At 36.8% G+C, this 20,459-nt stretch overlaps 1 protein-coding gene and 1 non-coding gene across 8 annotated transcripts in view; one reads left to right on the top strand and one right to left on the bottom strand.

Annotated features, from left to right (window-relative positions):
- Positions 1-20,459, top strand: part of Ilrun (inflammation and lipid regulator with UBA-like and NBR1-like domains) — an 82,491-nt gene that overhangs the window by 5,102 nt on the left and 56,930 nt on the right. The gene's annotated exons all lie outside the window — the stretch shown is intronic.
- Trnas-uga lies at positions 17,292-17,363 on the bottom strand. The gene has a single exon. It is a non-coding gene; the product is annotated as a tRNA-Ser (tRNA).

Below are 20,459 nucleotides of genomic sequence, written 5' to 3'. Positions count from 1 at the left end.
ATTTTTTTTTTTTTTTTTTTTTTTTTAAAGATAGAGTGAGAGAGGGAGGGAGAGAGAGAGAGAGAGAGAGAGAGAGAATTTTTAATATTTATCTTTTATTTCTCGGCGGACACAACATCTTTGTTTGTATGTGGTGCTGAGGATCGAACCCGGGCCGCACGCATGCCAGGCGCGCGTGCTACCGCTTGAGCCACATCCCCAGCCCCATACATGTACTTTGGATAATAATAACCATCACATACCTTTATTTCTATATGGTGCTGAGGATCGAACCCAGTGCCTCATGCATGGTAGGGGAGCACTCTGCCATTGAGCCACAATCCCAGCCTCCTGAACTTCTTTCTTTCTTTCTTTCTTTTTTTTTTAGAGAGAGAGAGAGAGAGAGAGAGAGAATTTTTTAATATTTATTTTTTAGTTTTGTTTTTTGGCGGACACAACATCTTTGTTTGTATGTGGTGCTGAGGATTGAACCCCGGGCGAGCGCGTTACCGCTTGAGCCACATCCCCAGCCCCCTGAACTTATTTCTAAATATAACTGTTGTAGCTGTAGATAAATTAATAACATGTAGGCAAATTGGCAGTTTCTCTCTTTCTCCTGTTCATTAAGCTAGTACTATGCAGTTGGGTGTTGCAAATACTAGGTTGCCTCCAGGTATCCTCAAGGAGCCTTGCATGTTTTCAAACATTACACATATCTACCATGGATGGAACATGTTTTCTAGAAAAATAACTTGGGGAAAACATTTTTGTAAAATAATGTCCTGCGGATACACTCAGCATTATCAAAGGCACCCCGCTAGATAAAGCTATAACCGCAAAGTGATGCAATAAATCAGACCATAAACGTGAAATTCACTAGTACCTCAGGTGTGGTCTCACGGTGCCTCAGGCAGTTCTTTTCTTTGCCATTGGGGGGAATAGGGAGTACCAAAGATTGGACCTTTAACTGAGTTGTTTAGGGTTTCCCTAAATTGAGTTCCTCAGACTGGCCTTGGACTTGTGATCCTCTGGCCTCAGCCTTCTGAGTCACTGGGATTACAAGCGTGTGCCACCATACCCAGTTTAATGAATTTCTGTTCTTTGGTTAGTCTAAGGAAAAGTCCCCTTGTAATGGAAATAAAACTTGATACAATATTAGTCTCCTTTAAAAATGTGTGGGACTAGGGGTACATTCATTGGTACAATGCATGCTTGGCATGATGAATGCCTGAGTTAAATCTCTAGTGCCCCTGAGGCCCTAAAAAAGTATTCTACATAGTAGTTTTAGGAAGAGAGTATGGAAAGGTTGCATCACAAAGATAGAGTGTTAACCCTCTGTTAAATTTTTAAAATTGAGAGTTACTGCTTTTGAATATTCTTGTTTTCTGTTTCTTTAACTGGTACATACAATTTGAGACTCTTGATTTAATATGAGATAGTTTTATGCCAGGTCAGTGGTGCATGCCTGTAATTCCCGTGACTCAAGAGGCTGAGACAGAAGGATCCTAAATTTGAGACCAACCTTAGCAACTTAGCCAGGCCCTCACCAACTTAGTGAGATCCTGTCTCAAAATAAATAATAAAAAGGGCTGGGGATGTAGTTCAGTGGTGAAGTGCCCCTGGGTTCAATCCCCAGTAGCAAAAAAAAAAGAAAAGTTTATAAATAGAGCAGAGTCCTTTTAGCTGTTTTTGTTTTTTTGCAGTGCTGGGGATTAAATATAAGTGCACTCCACTGGATTACATTCCCAGCCCTTTTTATTTTATTAATAATCATAATATTTTTTGGTACTGGGGATTGAACCCAGGGGTGCTTTAGCACTGAGCTATGTCCCCACTCCTTTTTATTTTTTATTTTGAAATGGGGTCTTGCTAACTTTCTGAGGCTGGCCTGTAACTTGCCATCCTTCTGCCTCAGCCTCCCTTTTCATTTTGAGACAAGGTCTTGCTAAGTTGCCCAGGCTGGCCTTGAATTTGCAATCCTCCTGTTTCAACTTCCCAAGCTGATTACAGGTGTTCATCACTGGGACTGGTTTATTTTAGTTTTAAAGGAACACAGTGACAAGTATATCACTGTCCTGTAGAAAGTCTTTTTTAACAGTGCTGTTGCTGAAGTATTTGTATTTCCAAGCATAAGTCAGGATTAATCATCATTTTAGCCAGGACAGGCAGATGGGGCTTCTTTACCACCTCCCATCTTCCTATTCCCACCCCAAATTCATCTAATACATTACAGCACAAACTTGACAACCAGACAGTATTTAAACAAATATGTTTTGTATGGATCACTAGCAGATAGTGTTATAGGAAACCTACATACCCGAAACTGTCAGAGAAAAGTTTCAGGATAATGAGAAAACATTTCATATGTTAATTTTTGGTTAACTGAGTAAAATTTCATAAGATAGGAGTGGATCGAATCAAATAGAATCAGGATTCACAAAGATTGTGTGCCTGCTATGGACATATTGCTTTCTTAGAAGTTAAGTTTTGAAATGCCTGGATTAGAATTGATGGAATTGTAGTTAGATTTCCTGAGTGAAACCAGGAAGGAACAGTTGCTGCTTTGAATATGTATGTACTTGTATTTGAGTACTTGTTTGTAGTTGTTTGGAATGTATACCTTGGAGTGGAATTGGAGGGTCATAAGTTATTCTGTGTTTTTGAGTATCTTCCAAAATGGTTTCCAAAGGTTGTGGATGTAGCTCAGTAGTAGAGTGCTAGTCTAGCAGGTGCAGTGCCCTGCGTTCAATCTTCAGTACCACACACAAAAAAACAAACCCCCAAAACAAAAGCACAGTAGCTGGATGATTTTTGCATTTCCACAAGCAGTGCAGGAGAGTCTGTCCCAACTTCTCCGTACCCTTACCAATACTTACTTTTATAAAAAATTACAGCTGTTTGAGTGAATGTGAAATGATGCCTCATTATGAGTTTGGTTCTCATTTCCCTAATTACTAATGATATTGAACATCTTTTATGTGCTTTTTGGCCATTTGTGTATTTCTTTGGGAAATATCCAAATTCTTTGCCCATTTTTAAATTGGGTTTGTCTTTTTGTTGTTGAGTTGTGTGGTCTTCATATTCTGGAATACTTACCAGATACGTGATTTGCAAATATTTTCCCCCAGTCTGTATGTTGTCTTTTCACTTCTTTGATACTAGCCTTTGATACACAGATTTTTTTATTGATGAGATCCATGCCATTTTTTTTCATTGCTTGTGTTTTAGGTGTCGTATCTTGAGAATTCATTGCTAAACCCAAGATCGTGAAGATTTATCCAGTGTTTTCTTCTAAGAGTTTTATGGTTTTAATTCCTACATTTAGGTCATCACTCCATTTTGAGTTAATTTTTTTGCTGTGGTGTGGGATGGACACCAACTTTATTTTATGGAGCTTAAATTTGGTCATGTTTATACTCTGGAACGTGATTTCTGCAGTATGTTTATCCTTTACTTGTATTAAATATATACTGTATTCTCTTTGGCCTGTTACTAAAAGTTGGACCAAAAATGGTGCAGAGTTTTCTGGTGGGGAATAATAAAACTTAGGGATATTTTATTGGCACCCCCCCCCAAAATTAAATGTGTTTAAAAGACCGATTTGTCCTTTTCCTCTGCTTGAACCAGCTTTTGTTTCTGACTTTCCCCTGTTCTGTTAATAGCTCCTGTGTTCCAGACATTATATTTGAACTGTTATCTCCAAGGCCTTTTCTTTCCTTGATATCCCAATTTTTTCAGTTTAGTTCATTTGCACCTGGGTTTAGCAGTGCACTTCTTGTCTCTTCCGTTCCTTCGGCCACAACTTTAGTTTGCAGGTTATGTTACCAGTTTAACAGGGTAACATAGGCATAGGCTCCAATTGGTTTTCTGTACCTAACTTTCTTTGTTCCAGTTCATTTTGTGGACATACTACATAAATCTTTCTAAAGCACAACTTTGATCTAAGCCTGTCTTTTCTTCGAATCCTTTAACAGTACCTGTTGCTTACCAGATAGAGAACTTTTTTTTTTTTTAAGAGAGAGAGAGAGAGAATTTTTAATATTTATTTTTTAGTTTTCGGCAGACACAACATCTTTGTTTGTATGTGGTGCTGAGGATCGAACCTGAGCCACACGCATGCCAGGCGAGCGCGCTTCCGCTTGAGCCACACCCCTAGCCCCATTCCTTTCTTATGAAATTCTGTTCTCTGGAATTAGCCTACTAATGACTCTACTTAATAGTGATCTCTTCTCTGAATTCCACACTTTTCTTAATTGTTTTTAAAATAATACTTATCATGTACACACACCCACTCTCCAGGAAAATGCCCCCCAACAGCCTTTGTCCTTGAGCATTTTAGGCAATGCCTTATACATAGTAGGTGTTGAGTAAACATCCGTAAACAAGTGTAGTACATGAAGGTAGATGGAAGAAAAAGCATAATTTTTATGGAATGATTGAAGTCTAGTGCTGTTGAAAGAAAGCAGAACTATAAATTATAATCCCTTTATAGGCTGTTTATAGAATTTTGTTTTATTTGGTACTGGGAATTGAACTGAAGGGTGCTTTATCACTGATCTGTACCCCCAGCCTTTTAATTTATGTATGTATATATTTATTTATTTTATTTTATTTTGAGAGAGGGTCTCGCTGAGTTGCTGAGACTGGCCTCTAACTTGTGATCCTCCTGTCTTGGCTTTCCAAGTTGCTGGGTTTATAGTTGTGTACCACCACACTTAGCTATTCACGCATACACACACACACACACACTTTTTTTTTTTTTTTAAAAAAGGTGTTTGGAAGAATTACGATNCTTTTTTTTTTTTTTTAAGAATTCTTCTCCTTTTTTAAATATACTTTTTTAGTTGTTAGTGGTTCTTTATTTGTTTGTTTATAAGTAATGTTGAGAATTAAACCCAGTGCCTCGTGCATGCCAGGCAAGTGCTCTACCACTGAACCATAAGCCCAACACACACATATTTTTTTTTTTTTAATTTATTATTATTATTATTATTTTTAGTTTTCGGCGGACACAACATCTTTGTTTGTATGTGGTACTGAGGATCGAACCCGGGCCGCACGCATGCCAGGCGAGCGCGCTACCGCTTGAGCCACCTCCCCAGCCCCACACACATATTTTTTAAATTAATTTGTGATAGTGTCCTTTGGTCCTTTCTGGTACATTAAAATTTCTCCTCTGTATTAAGCAAGAGACTACCATCCTGTAATTACATATGATTTTATTTTATTTTTTTTTTATTTATTTATTTTTTTATAGTTATTTTATTTATTTATTTTTTAGTTTTCGGCGGACACAACACCCCCGTTTGTATGTGGTACTGAGGATCGAACCCGGGGCGCACGCATGCCAGGCGAGCGTGCTACCGCTTGAGCCACATCCTCAGCCTACATATGATTTTATTAAAACTTGATTTTCTTGTGTTAAGAACTAAACTACCAAGTAGTGAGCTCATCTGAATTTATTTATGTAGTATTTATTGTCAGAGAATGCAATTTATCAGTTGATCATTTTAGGGACTCCAAATTCAATAAAACTAAAACTCACTGAAGAGGTTTAACTCTTAGTAAATCATCTGTGCAAATAAAAGAAATATACTTTTCTTAAATTGGAAGAGTAGTTGATTTTATAAGTGATGTCCTAATGATTTGTCAAAATTTATATATGTCTTAGGAAGGGGAGAAATTTATTCCCAAATTCAGAGACCCAGCTCTTCTGAATTTTAAAAGACTCACTTTTAAAAATTAATATGTAATTATGCTTACCTCCAGTGTTGTGAGCCTTGGGTCTACAACAAGTTTCTGAGGGTTCTGAGGGTTCATATTTGAATTACTGTGCTTAAAGTCTGTGACTCACAGCCTGTTAAAGTTACAACCATTATGATTGATTGCTATACAAAGTGCTTTAAAAGTGCTTTCTGGTCACATTTATTTACTAAAGAAAATTTTATTTTTTTACTCCCCACACCCAAGTACTTTGTAAACAGGTTCTTTAAGAGAACTGATAGGAGGATGGGGTTTGCATACAACTGACCATAATCACTGCTTTATTTTTTAGAAATTATAATTCATTATTTTGAATTATCCATTGTGACATAAATAATTTATGTTCGTTGCAGATGTTAGAAACAACTGATAAGCAAAAAGAAAGCAAAAGCCATACTCACAGGACCCAGATACAAAAAATGTTAACCTTTTAGTGTTATATCCTTCTAATACTGCTTTGTGTTTGTACCTGTGTTAGCTTTCAGAAGTGGAGTATTTACTATATTCCAGGTATTATTTTAAGTAATTTGTGTTTAATATGTAATTTAATGCCTGCAGTAGTTCTAGGAACTACTATTATCCTCATTTTTCAGAAGAGGTCAAAAGAGGCTCAGAGTATTTAGATAACTTAACCTGATCACATGGGTGGAAATGGGATTCAAACATAATAAACAGTATGGGACCAGAGTCTGCCTATGCTCCTATATGAGTATCCCAGGGCTGCCATAGCATGTAACAAACAGGGTGGCTTGAAACAACAGAAATATGTTGGTTCTCTTACACTTTTGGAGACAAAATGTTCCAAATTAAGGTGTTAGCAGGGCTATGTTCCCTTTGAAATTCATTTTTTTTTTTTTTTTTAGTAGATGGACATAATATAATACCTTTATGTATGTATTTTTATGTGGTGCTGGGGATTGAACCCATGGCCTTGAGCATGCAAAAAAGCATGCACTCTACCAACTGACCTATATCCCCAGCCTTGAAATTCTTTATTATTTATTTTTCCTTTTGATGTTCTAGCGAAGGATTCTTCCTTTATTTGTCTTTGTTTTCTGTGGCTCATACCAATCTTTGGCCTTCCTTGGCTTGTAGCTGCATCATTTGGGCCTCTGCCTCAGTGTTCACTTGGCCTTCTTCATGGTCTCCCAAATCTCCTCCTCATAAAGACACCATTCAAATTTGGGGCCTACTCTAATCTAGTGTGACCTTATCTTAACTGATTACATCTGCAAAGACCCTATTACCAAATAAGGCAACATTCCAAGGTTCTGAGGGGGGGTGAGAGTCTTGGAGGTGGGCACTGTAATACAGTACATATACTATAATATATTTCCAGTGCACATGCTGTAATCTGTCTTCATTTAATCTCTTATGGTCATTTCTCCTTTTTTTCTTTTTTTGGTGCTGGAGGTTGAAGTGATGGCTTCACATATGCTGATAAGCATATGCTCTACTAAGCTGAATCCATTCATTTCTTTCTTCTTTTCCTTCTTTTTTTTTAAAATATTTTTAGTTGTACATGGACATACTACTTTTATTTTATTTGTTTATTTTAATGGGATGCTGAGGATTGAATCCAGTGCCTCGCACGTGCCAGGCAAGCAAGCACTCTACCACTGAGCCACAACCCCAGCCTTCCATTCTGTACTTAGTAAATATGGTTCTGCACTTTTACCCTTAAAGACTTCATAGTATTGCCTCATATGAACATAGGATAATTTAATAATCCCTTTTTATGGGCTGGGGCTGTAGCTCAGCGGCAGAGTGCTTGCCTAGCATGTGTGAGGCACTGGGTTCGATCCTCAGCACCACATAAAAATAGAGAAATAAGGGCTGGGTTTGTGGCTCAGTGGTAGAGCGCTCGTCTAACACATGAGGCCCTGGGTTCGATCCTCAGCATCACATAATAAATAAAAATAAAGGTATTTGTGTATAACTAAAAAATAAATATTAAAAAAATAGACAAATAAAATAAAGGCATTCTGTCCATCTACAACTACAAAAAATCCCTTTTTATTGGATATATAAGTTGTTTTCAATTTTTTTATCAATATAAATTGAATATTGAATATTCTTGGAGCTAAATCTTTGCTCACATACTTATTTCCTTAGGATTCATTCCTAGAATTCAATTACTGAGCTAAGGATTTCTGGGCTAAAGATAAACATGGCTTTTAATGCTCTTAATACTTAATTGCCAAATTGTTTTCCCCACAGAGACTGGACTCATTTGTATTTCTGCCACAACTATAATGAGTGATTGTTTCTTTGATACCTCATCCGTGGAGCATATTGTAATTAAATTTTTTCAACTTCATAGTTTAAAAATGTTATCTTGTTTTAATTTGTATTTTGTCATTTCCAGTGAGTACTTTCATGTGCTCAAAGCCCATTGTATTTCATGCATTGGCTGAATTTGCCCTTTGTCCATTTTACGTAAAGAGGTTTGCCACTTTCCAAAATGAACATTTTTTTCTCTTCCCTGATTATTAAAGTAATAAAGATGGATATAAAAATCCATCAATTCAGAAATGTCTAAGAAAGACAATAAAATTAATTGTAATGTAATGTGCATATATATAGATATTCATAGGCATATAATTTATATGTTTTAGATTAAAATCAATCATATAATGCATATTGCTTTAATGGCCCACTTTTCACTTAAGTGCACTGTAGCTATTTCTCCAAGTCCCTTTTTCGTGGCTCCCAGTACAGGCAGTTTTCTGTATTTTTTTTTTTTTTAATATTTATTTTTCAGTTTTCGGCAGACACAACATCTTTGTTTGTATGTGGTGCTGAGGATCGAACCCGGGCCGCGTGCATGCCAGGCGAGTGCGCTTCCGCTTGAGCACATCCCCAGCCCAGTTTTCTGTATTTGTGGTCTCAGCTTCTAAGAATTCATTCAACCTTGGGTCAGAATGTAGTTGGGTCTATAGTGATGTGTTTGTACTGAATATACGTACAAACTTTTTTTTTTTTTTTGGGTACCTAAACTATACAGCTTAATGACTATACATATATTTACCTTGTATTAGATATTATAATAGAAAATGATTTAAAGTATACTAGAGGATGTGTATAGATTATTTGTAAATACTATGCCATTTTCTGTAATGGTATCTTTAAATGTTGGTATGTGTAGAGGGTCCTAAAAACATCCCCTAGGGACAACTGTATTTTATTATTTGAACATTCTTTGTTTTTAAGCAGTCATTTTATCTTTATTGAGTTTTGATTTGTTTTTTGCTATAACAACTATCCTCCTATCCTCCTACATGCTTAATTATTTCACCTCTCTCAATCCTTTTTTTTTTTGCAGTACTGGGGATTGAATCCAGGGGTGCTCTACTACTGACTGGGTTACCCTCCCCCTTCCCCACCCCCAGCCTATTTTATTTCAAGACATGTTAGGTTGTTCAGGCTGGCCTTGAATTTGACATTTTCCTGCGTAGGCCTTGTGTATAGCTGGGGTCAGAGATGTGCATTTCTGCACCCAGCTCATAATTCTTTTTTTGTTGTTGTTGTTGTAACATATGACATATATTTATTTAGGACAAATTCTTAGAAGTGGAATTGGCAGATCAAAGGTATGCTCTTTTTTTTTTTTTTTTTTTTTTAAGAAATTTTGTAACGGTTCTAGATTGCCTCCATGAGACAGTATCAAGCCTGCTTTTTGAGAATTTCATGTTTTTTTAAAATTTTTATTTGTTTTTATTTATTTATTTGGGGTGCTGGGGACTGAACTCAGGGGCACTCAATCACAGAGCCACGTCCTCAGCCCTATTTTTTTTTTAGTTGTAGTTGGATATATAATACCTTCTTTTTTTAAAATATATGTATGTATTTAGTTGCTGATGGACCTTTACTTATTTACATACGGTGCTGAGAATCGAACTAGTGCTTCACACATGCTAGGCAAGAGCTCTACCACTGAACCACAACCCCAGCCCACAATACCTTCATCTTATATATTTTTATGTGGTGCTGAGGATCGAACTCAGTGCCTTGCACATGCTAGGCGAGTGCTCTACCACTGAACCACAACCCTAGCGCCCCCAGCCCTATTTTGTATTCTATTTAGTGACAGGGTCTCACTGAGTTGCTTAGTGCTTCACTTTTGCTGAAGCTGGCTTTGAACTCCTCCTGCCTCATCCTGCTGAAGTTGCAGGAGTGCGCCATCGCACCTGGCTCTTATTTTTATTTTTGCCAGGTAGATTTAATCTGATAAGCAAAAGGTGAAATAGGTGAAGTTTTATGTATGTGTTTGATGGTACTTACAACATTTTTTTTTTTTTGGATAACAGGGATTGAACCCCTGATTCTTAACCACTAAACCACATCCCCAGTCCTTTAAAAAAAAAAAATTTTTTTTTTTTTTTTTGAGACAGGGTCTTCCCAAGTCCTTAGAGCCTTGCTAAGTTACTGAGATTGGTCTCTAATTTGGAATCCTCCTGCCTCAGCCTCCTGAGTTGCTGGAATTACAGGTTTACACCACTGTGCTCTAATTTATTAAGTTTTTATTGTGGAAAAAAATATAATGAAGTCTGTGTATCCTACCAGATAGATTTTATAATCATTAATGTTTTGTCCTTTTTCCACCTTTTTTTCCACCAGAAGAATAGTATTTTAAAGCAAACCTCAGCTAGCTAGATAGTGGCTTTTAATTTCCATTATTACAGCTTTGGTTGGGATGTAGCTCAGTAGTAGAGGACTTGCTAACATGTGTGAAACCTGTGGTACAGGGGATTGAACCCAGGGTCTTGCATATGCTAGACAAGTGCTGTAGCATTGGTCTATTTCCCATTTTAAAACTACCTTTAAATTTCTTTACCTTTTGGTGTCTAAAACAAAACATGAGAAGTCGGGGAGGGAGAATAATTTGAATTAGTAAAATCGTGGAGTTGTGCAGTTATCTTGCTATCCAATTTTAGAACATTTTTGTCACTTCTTTGTGCCAGTTTGATCAGTCCCCACTTTCCCTGCCCCAGGGAGCCACCATTCTGGTGGTTTCGTTTCATTTTTTTTTTAGGTGGTTAGTTTTTTTTTGGGGGGGGGGGGTTGGTTTTTTTGGGCAACATAGGAGATGGAACCCAGAGCCTTATATCTGCTAAGCACTTAACTCCACCACTGAGCTATACAACAAGCTCTCATAATTCTGTTTTTGTTTTTCATAGATTTGCCTTTTCTGGATAGTTCATATAAAAATAAACATATGTAGCATGTAGTCTTTTTGTGTCTGGTTTCTCTGTCTTAGCATTGTTTTTATATTATACCACATATCATATACAGAAGTTCATTTTTTATTACTGAATATTATTCTGCATATTTTAATGCTTCCCCTCTCCCCATGCTGGAGATCAAATCCAGGGCCTTGGGTCTGCTTTACCATTGTACTATACCTCCAGCCTTTTCATATTTTAAAATTACCTTTAAATCTTTTTATTTTTTGCGGGTGGGGGGGTGGGGGGGTGGGGTTTGGTCACTTTTAAACTGTATTTTATTTGTTGTTGTTGATGATGGTTCTGGGAATTGAGAAATGGTGGGGCATGGTGGTACACACCTGTAATCCTAGTGCCTTGGGAAGCTGAGGCAGGAGGATGGCAAGTTTGAGACCAGCCTCAGCAATTTGGTGGTGCCCTAAGCAATTTAGGACTGAGCAAATTAGTTCCATAATCCCCAGCCCTCAAAATAAAAAGGACTGGGGATATAGCTCAATGGTTAAGTGCCCCAGGTTCAATCCCTGGTACAAAGGGAAAAAAAAAAAAAGAAAAGAAAATGGATATTTGTAAGTTACACTTTGTCCCTATATTTCAAATTTACTATTTGTGTCTAACCTTTTAAAAATTCCATTTGGATATGTAATATTTTTTTTTTTTAATTTTCATTTTTTAAAACAATCTATTTCACAGAGCTGAGGATTATACTCAGGGGTGCTTAACCACTGAGATATCTCCTCTGGTACTTTTAAATTTCTTTTATGGCTGTTGCCCAACTGGCCTTGAACTTGTGATTCTCTTGCCTTAACCTCGAGCAAGTGCTTGGGATTGTAGGTGTGCAACACCACACCTGGCAGTAATATATGTCTCGTGAAAATTTTAGATGGTACATAAATGCCTGCCTCCCCTCTTATCCAACTCTAGAGATAGCCATTATTCTGTTGTTTTTGTGCCTTTGTGGGCATGTATTTGATCAGTGAGATACCAGAGTCTTTGTGCATGCTAATTAGAAGTTATCATTGTATTTTCTTCCTTTCTCCATTCAGATTTAAGTCCCTCTTTTCACCTTTTGGTGAAAAAGAACTGTCCTTTGTATTGACAGTTAGAAGTTGGAATAAACAGATGTCTTTAGGCTTTCATTGTTTACTTGATTAGGAAATTTTTGTTTTTCTCTCATTTTTGATACTGGGGGTTGAATCCAGGGGCACTTTACCATTGAGCTACATAATCCCTAGCCCTTTTTTTTTTTTTTTAAAGAGAGAGTGAGAGAGAGGGGGGAGAGAGAGAGAGAGAGAGAGAGAGAATTTTAATATTTATTTTTTTAGTTTTTGGCGGACACAACATCTTTGTTGGTATGTGGTGCTGAGGATCGAACCCGGGCCGCACGCATGCCAGGCAAGCGCGCTACCGCTTGAGCCACATCCCCAGCCCCTCCCCAGCCCTTTTTTAAAAATTTTTTTTGAGCTTCTAGGAGTCATTGTGTCTGTCATTGTGCCTCGATGGAAATTTTTTCTTTTGCAATGCATTAAAGCAAACTGTGATTTTTTTTTTTTTTTTATGGCACTTTGGATCCAACCTACAGTCTAGTGTATGCTAGTCAAGTTCATCTCTGAACTACATTACCAGCCTAGTATGTTTTTCAGTATGGACTTGAGGCCAGGCCATTTCAAATCTATCATCTACTTCAGTTGTCAAGGTTTTTCCTACTGAAAGAGCATGCTCTGTTGGTGTACCATCTCATGTATAAAGATCTTCTCCTATTTTCCATACTTTATTTTAAAAATGTTTTTTTTGTGTGTGTATACTGGGAATTGAATCCAGGGGTGCTTAACCACCAACCCACATCCCCAGCTCTTTAATTTTATTTGTGTGTGTGTGTGTGTGTGTGTATTTTTTTTTTAGTTGTGGATGAACCTTTATTTATTTTTATGTGGTGCTGAGAATTGAACCCAGTGCCTCATACATGCTAGGCAAGTGCTCTATTACTGAGCCACAATCCCAGGCCCCCCCCTTTAAAAAAACATTTATTTTTTGTTGTAGTTGGATACAATATCTTTAATTAATTAATTAATTTAAAAATTATTTATTTTTTAGTTATAGGTGGACACAATGTCTTTATTTTACTTTATGTGGTGCTGAGGATCAAACCCAGTGCCTCATGCACGCTAGGCGAATGTTCTACCTCTGAGCCACAACCCCAGCCCTAATTTATTTATTTTTATGTGGTGCTGAGGATTGAACCCAGGGCCTCACCTGAGCTAGGTGAGCACTCTACTGTTGAGCCACAACCCCAGCCCCCCCAGACCTCTTAATTTTTATTTGTTCTTTTTAGTTATACATGACAGTAGAGAATGTATTTTGACATATCATATATACATGGAGTATAACTTCCCATACTTATGATTGTACATGTTGTGGAGTTAAACTGGTCATCTGTTCCTATATGAACATAGGAAAGTTATGTCTGATTCATTCTGCTGTCTTTCTTATTCCCATCTCCCCTTCTTTCCCTTCATTCCCCTGAGTCTAATCCAGTGAGCTTCTATTCTTCCCTTTTACTCTCTTATTGTGTGTTAGCATCTGTATATCACAAAGAATGGTTGGCCTTTGGTTTTTTTTTGGTGGGGGGATTTCACTTAGCATGATAGTCTCCAGTGCCATACATTTACCCAGCCCTGTTAATTTTAATGTTAAGTTTTTGGTACCAGGGATTGAACTTAGTGGTGTTTAACCACTGATCTACATCCCTAGCCCTTCTTTTATTTTTCATTTTGAGACAGGATCTTACTAAGTTGTGTAGGGCCCTGCTAAGTTGCTGATGCTGACTTTGAATTTGCAATCCTCCTGCCTCAGCCTCATGATCCATGGGAATTACAGGTGTGCACTACTGGTTTTCACTTCCCATAGTTAAAAAAGATATATGATCGTATTCCATACAAATAGGATCATATGTCTACTGTTCTCAAACTTGCTTTTGTGTGTGTGTGTGCGTGTGTGTGTGTGTGTGTGTGCGCGTGTGTGTGTGTTTTGCTGGGGATTGAAGCCAGGGCCTTGTGCATGCAGGCACTCTGTCAACTGAACTGTATCCCCAGCCCAAACTTGCTTTTTTTTTTTTTTTGTAGTTATAGATAGATAGAATGCTTTTATTTTATTTATTTTTATGTGCTGCTAAAGATCGAACCCAGGGGCTGGGATTGTAGCTCAGTGGTAGAGTGCTTGCCTTGCATGCGTCAGGCCCTGGTTCAATCCTTAGCACCACATAAAAATAAACAAATGAAAATAAAGATATTGTAATATTGGGTCCATCTACAACTAAAAAAAAAAAAAAGATGGAACCAGTGCCTTACACATGCTATGCAAGCGCCTCTGCCACTGAGCTACAGCCCTAGCCCTCAGACTTGCTTTTTTAACTTCACAGTGTACTATATAGGCAGCATTCCATTTATGTCTTTACATTATTGTTGGTCTGATGGATTAAACATGTACTTATTTTAATTTGTTTTGTCTTAATTGGGAATGAGATTATATATTCTTCTATGTCTTTATTGGCTTATATTTTTCTGTGACTTATTTCTGTGTTTTCTTCTCCACTCTATTGGATATTCTTTTCTTCATTGATGTGTGTGAGCTGTATGTCTATTAAGAAAAATAACTTTAAATGCCTGCTTTTACTCCATAGTTTGTCTCCTCCCACTCTATTTTAAAATATAATAGGGGCTGAGTGTATAGTTCAAGGGTAGAACATTTCAGTTGTCATGCATGAGGCCCTGGATTCTGTATCTAGCACTAGAATTTTATATATTTACATATATATATATATGTTTTTAAATTGACGCATAATAATTGTGGGGTAGGTGTGACATTTCAATACATCTATACCATGTGTACACAGATCAGGGTAATTGGCACATCTATCACTGTAGACATGTATTATTTCTTTGTATTGGATACATTTTAAATCCTCTACTAGCTATTTGAAATATTCTGTTAGGACCAGGCATATAGCTTGGTAATAGAGTGTGTGCTTAGCTTGTGTGAGGTGCTGCGTTTGATTCCCAGTACCACATTTAAAAAAGAAAGTAACTGTTGTCAACCATGGTTATCCTTTTGTGCTCTAGAACATTAGAAGTTATTCTTCCTGTCCGACTCTAGCTTGTCATCTAGCTTGGTTTATAATGTTTTTGTTTTATACTCTGTGGCACTTTTTTGTGTAAATTTTTATGATGTTGAATCCATTAGTCTCCCTTTTTGATTTCTGTTTTTGATTTCATGCGTAGAAATCCTTCTGCCACCCAGTTGTTATATAAACATCTACCGGTGTTTTATAATTATATAATCATAATCATTTACCTGTAAATGTTTTATAATAGCTGATATTTATTCAGAAATGAGGTAGGTCTGTATTTTTTAGATGATTAGTCATTTCTTCTATTCATTGAAAAATTTACACTTCCCCAATGATTTGAAATGCTGTCTTTTATCCTATATCAAAGGCTTATGTATATGTGTGTATGTGTATATATGTTTGAACTTGTTTTTGTGTGTTTTTTCTATTGCATTGTTGTACATGTTTGGTTTTTCAGGGCAACAGTCAGCTTTTTAATTTAATTTTAAATTATTATTTTTTTAATATTTATTTTTTAGTTGTAGTTGGACACAATACCTTTATTTTATTTATTTTTATGTGGTTCTGAGGATGGAACCCAGGGCTTCGCATATGCTAGGCGTATTCTCTACCGCTGAGCCACAACCTCAGCCCCTAATTTTAAATTATTTTTTAAAGGAACCAGTACTGTGGTGCCATTCACTTGGGAGGCTGTGTTGAGGGAAGATTGCTTGAGCTCAAGAGTTGGAGGCCAACATAGGGAGACCCCCATATCAAACAACAAAACAGTATTTTTAAAGGAAGATACATAAAGAGAATGTTTTTAATCTGAGGATTAGTTAAATTAATGTGTTAAGGTTTGGAACTATGCCTAGCACACAGTAATTGTTAGTTTCCACTTACTTCATCTTCTGTTCTTCATTTTAGTTTTTTATAATTTGGCTAAAACAGTGTTCAGTAGTTATCTTGTTACCAACTATTAGATACTCATCATCACTTGAACCACCAGGGTATTTGAATTACTTTTCCTTTTCTGCACATTCTTATGCTACGCTGAGTGAAATACTTGTCTTGATATTTGATTTGCTCAGTTGAATAGATTTCTTTTTTTAAACTCAGTTATCCTTAAATTCCTTCCAGCTTTGTAATTTCTTCTCAATAAGTTTAGACATTTTAGACATTTGATCAGCTGTTTCTTTCTGAAGTCTTTTCTAGTGCAGTTGACCTGCTCTGCTCTCTATTGGTTGAGGTTAAGTCTGCTGTATACCTCTCACTCTGGAAATTTCATTCAACTCCGTGGACCCCATTTTTTTTTTTTAAACTTCCTGACAGTGCAGAGGAGGTAAAATTTGAGTCTTTTGCATTCTGATTTTTCTTTTCTTTCTTCTTTTTTTTTAATCTTAACCTGATACTTGGTTGCTCTCCCAGGGTTTGACTGGGTAGCAATTTTAAGGCTGAAAATATTTTTCTCAAGACTTTCTAAGGCGGTATGATCCTTTGTTATTTGTATTTCAGCGATAATGCTGCAATGTGGTAACTTCTGATACTTTGTTATCTTTGAATAAATCCTGTTTTCTTCCCTCTCTGGAAACTTTTGGTAACTTTGTGTCTCTAGTGTTCTGAAATTTGACAGTGATGCACTCAGTATGTATTTTCATATACTGTTGTGCTCACCTTTGGTGAGCTCCTTCAATGTGGACACTCCATTCTCTTGGAAATTTCTTTGATTTCCTAACCTTAGTTTTTTTTTTCCTCCTCCTCCTCCTCCTTCCTCTTCTTAACTCTGGGGATTGAACTTGTGTGCACTTCACCACTGCAAAACTCCCCTACCACTTTTTTTTTTTTTTTTTTATACTGGGGTGCTTGACTACTCAGACACATCTCCAGCCATTTTTATTTTTTGAAACAGGGTCTTGTTGGGTTGCTTAGCACCGTACTGAGTTGCTGAGTCTGGCTTTGCTTTGTGTGTGTGTGTGTGTGTGTGTGTGTGGTGCTGGGAATCGAACCCAGGGCCTCAAGCATACCAGACAGGAAAAGCACTCCATCACTGAGCCATATCTCCAGCCCACTGATACTGCCTTTGAACTTTTGATCCTCCTGTTTCAGCCTCCCGAGACGCCAGGATTACAGACTCACACCACTGTGTCTGATTTTTTTTCTCTTTTCTTGGAGCTCCTTTTTTTTTTTTTTTTTGTGATCTTTATTTTTATTTGTTTATTTTTATGTGGTGCTGGGGACCGAACCCAGGGCCTCATGCATTCAAGGCATGCACTCTACCACTGAGCTACAACCCAGCCCTGGAGCTCTTATTTTTATTATTATTATTATTTATTTATTTATTTTTAAAAATTTATTTCTTACATACATGACAGTAGTGGAATGCATTACATTCATAATTATCCATTCACAGTGCAATTTTACGTAACTCCGTATATAAAGTATGTTCATGCCAAATTATGCCATTATACATGAGCTCTCTCTCTTTTTGCATTACAATTCTTAATACACCTTTATAATACAATTTATCATATCTCTGTATTGGAGCTCTTATTTTTTTTTAAGATTTATATTTTAGTTGTAGTCTGACCCAATACCTTTCTTTTTATTTATTTATATGTGGTGCTGAGGATTGAACCCAGGGCCTTGCACTTGCTAAGCCTGCGCTCTACCTCTGAGCCACAACCCCAGCCCTGGAGCTCTTATTTTTAAGAGAAAAATATTCTCTAAATTTCTGTGATTCTCTACAGATTTTTCTCTTTTTACCTTTTGACAGAATTTTTGCTGTTTTCTGTTAGATTTCTTCAATGCTGTTTTCTTTTATTTATTTTTTAGTTTTCGGCAGACACAACATCTTTGTTTTGTATGTGGTGCTGAGGATCGAACCCGAGCCACACGCATGCCAGGCGAGCGCTCTACCGCTTGAGCCACATCCCCAGCCCCTTCAATGCTGTTTTCTTCAAGTTGCTTTTTTTATTGTTTGCTGTAGTCTTTTTTTTATATATTAAATGATGAATATAGGATGGTTTTTAGCTAGGTACTACTGGAGTAGGATATAGAAAGGATTGAGAGGGCACACACCTATAATCCCAGTAACTCTGGAGGCTGAGGCTGGAAAGTTCAAGGCTAGCCTCAGCAACTAAAAGATGACCCTAAGCAAGTTGTCTCAAAATAATAATAATAATAATAATAATTGGGAGCAGTGGCATAACTAAGATCTTCAGGGCTGGGGTTGAAAGGCTTCTTAAACTGTGGGTTTAACAGCTCCACCCATTTCCTTCAGGGTGGGGCAGTCGATGGGCTATGCAGTGATCAGATTATATTAGGGGATCCTAGGCCTAGCTGTTCAGTTCAGGCAAATACATGTCCTCTTCTGTTTTTGTCCTTATATTCACTGTTACAGGGTACCTGGTACTATTAATTCCTGGGCCTTTTAAGGAGGTCTTCATTTTAAGTGGGTTCCTGTCTAATTTTCCCACTGTAGCCTGAAGAGGATTGAGCTTTCTTAAGTCACCTGTCATTTACCATTTGTCAAAATACTTTCTAGTGCCCCAAATGTTGCCCCATTTGTTTATTTTGTCCTTGTAAATTTATGCCTCGCCCTCCACTCCTGGATCTTAGGGGCATTTAAGCAAAGAGCTGAGGCTAATGAATTCAGCCTGCATGTTTTAATTGTAAGTTGAAAGGAAGGACTGGATTTGCATTTAAAAGTTTTTATTCTGCCTTCTCATTCTTATTATTTATGTGATTGAATAAGACAAAATTTTGGTATGCCATTTGAACAATTGATCAAGTTGTGAATGTTGGTAAGAGGTAATTTTCCTTCACCCAAATGGACTGAAAGAATAAAGAACAAATCATAAATGATTATCATTTGCTGATGGGATTATAATTTATTTTTTATTTTCTATGTGCTTTCACTTTAATTCTTCAGTTTTCTACAGTGAGGCCTGGTGTGGTGAACTAGGCCTGTGGTCCTAGCTTCTTGGGAGGCCAAGGCAAGAGGATCATAGTTTTGAGGTCAGTCTCTGCAACTTAGACCATGTCTCAGAATAAAATTTAAAACAGGGCCTGGGCTATAGCTTAGAAATACAGTGTCCCTGAGTTCAGTCTTCTGTAATTTCCCCTCAAATATCTACTGTGAACAGGATTATTTGTGTAATTAGGAAAGAATAATATCTAAATAGACAAAAATTGCTAGTTAACTTCTTGGATAAAAATTGGCCCTGGGAATCAATGTGTTGCTCTGTTAATTAGTTCTAAATCTGTCAGTTGTGCTTTTGTCCTTTATCTTCTTTGGTTATTCTGCAATAATAAAGAGTGACTTTATTATTGATAATAATAATTAATTATTAATTTTGAGTGTATGGCTTTTTTTTTTTTTTTTGGTACTGGAGTGATGCCAGGGGTGCTTAACCACTGAGCCATGTCCCCAGCCCTATTTTCTGTTTCATTTAGACAGGGTCTCACTGAGTTGCTTAGTGCCTCACTGAAGCTGGCTTTGAACTCATGATCCTCTTGCCTCCTACTCCCTAGCCACTGGGATCACAGGCATGCACTACCGTGCCTGACAGTGTGTATGTTTTGCAGAGTTCTTTCTGATATTTCTCCCAACTTTTCATTTAGGAGATGTTGAAGCCTATAGAAAAGTTGAAAGATGGCACAATGAATATTTATATACTCTTCATATAGGTTCATCAATTATCATTATTGTCATTGTGCCACATTTGTTCTATTTGAAGTATCTTTAATTAACATGTAACTTACATACTCTAAATTAGCTTCTTTTAAAAGTATCATTCAGTGATTTTTAGTAAGTTTATAGAGGTATGCAAACATTATTTCAGTCCAGTTTGAGAACTCCAATAAATTTTTATTACTCCAGTAAAATTTCTTCTGCTTGTCATAGTTAATCCATTCCTGTTCTCACTCTCAGGCAAACACTACTCTACCACTTATTTATTTATTTATTTATTTACTTACTAGTTCTAATCAGTTATACATGGTAGTAGAAAGCTCTTCGATTCATTGTACACAGATGGAGCAGAATTTTTCACTTCTCTGGTTGTGCATGAAGTAGAGTCACACCATTCTTTTGTGAATGTATCTAGGGTAATGATGTCTGTCTCATTCCACCATTTTTTTCTACCCCTTTGCTCCCTCTCCCCCTTTTTTCTACCTTTAAAGATTATTTCCGTTTACTTTTTGTATAAACAGAATTATATAAAGTCTTGTGTCTGGCTTCTTTCACTTAGTATAATGTGTATAAAGTTAATTTGTGTCTTGGCATTTATCAGTATTTTGTTTATTTTTATTGGTGAGACATATTTCAATGGTGGACATAAAGGTTGTTTCTATTTACTGACTTTTTTTTTTTTTTTTTTTTTTTTTTT

Source organism: Marmota marmota, unplaced genomic scaffold, assembly GCF_001458135.2.
Source record: "Marmota marmota marmota unplaced genomic scaffold, marMar, whole genome shotgun sequence".
Classification (NCBI taxonomy): domain Eukaryota; kingdom Metazoa; phylum Chordata; class Mammalia; order Rodentia; family Sciuridae; genus Marmota; species Marmota marmota.
This window is presented reverse-complemented; position numbering and strand designations above follow the sequence as displayed.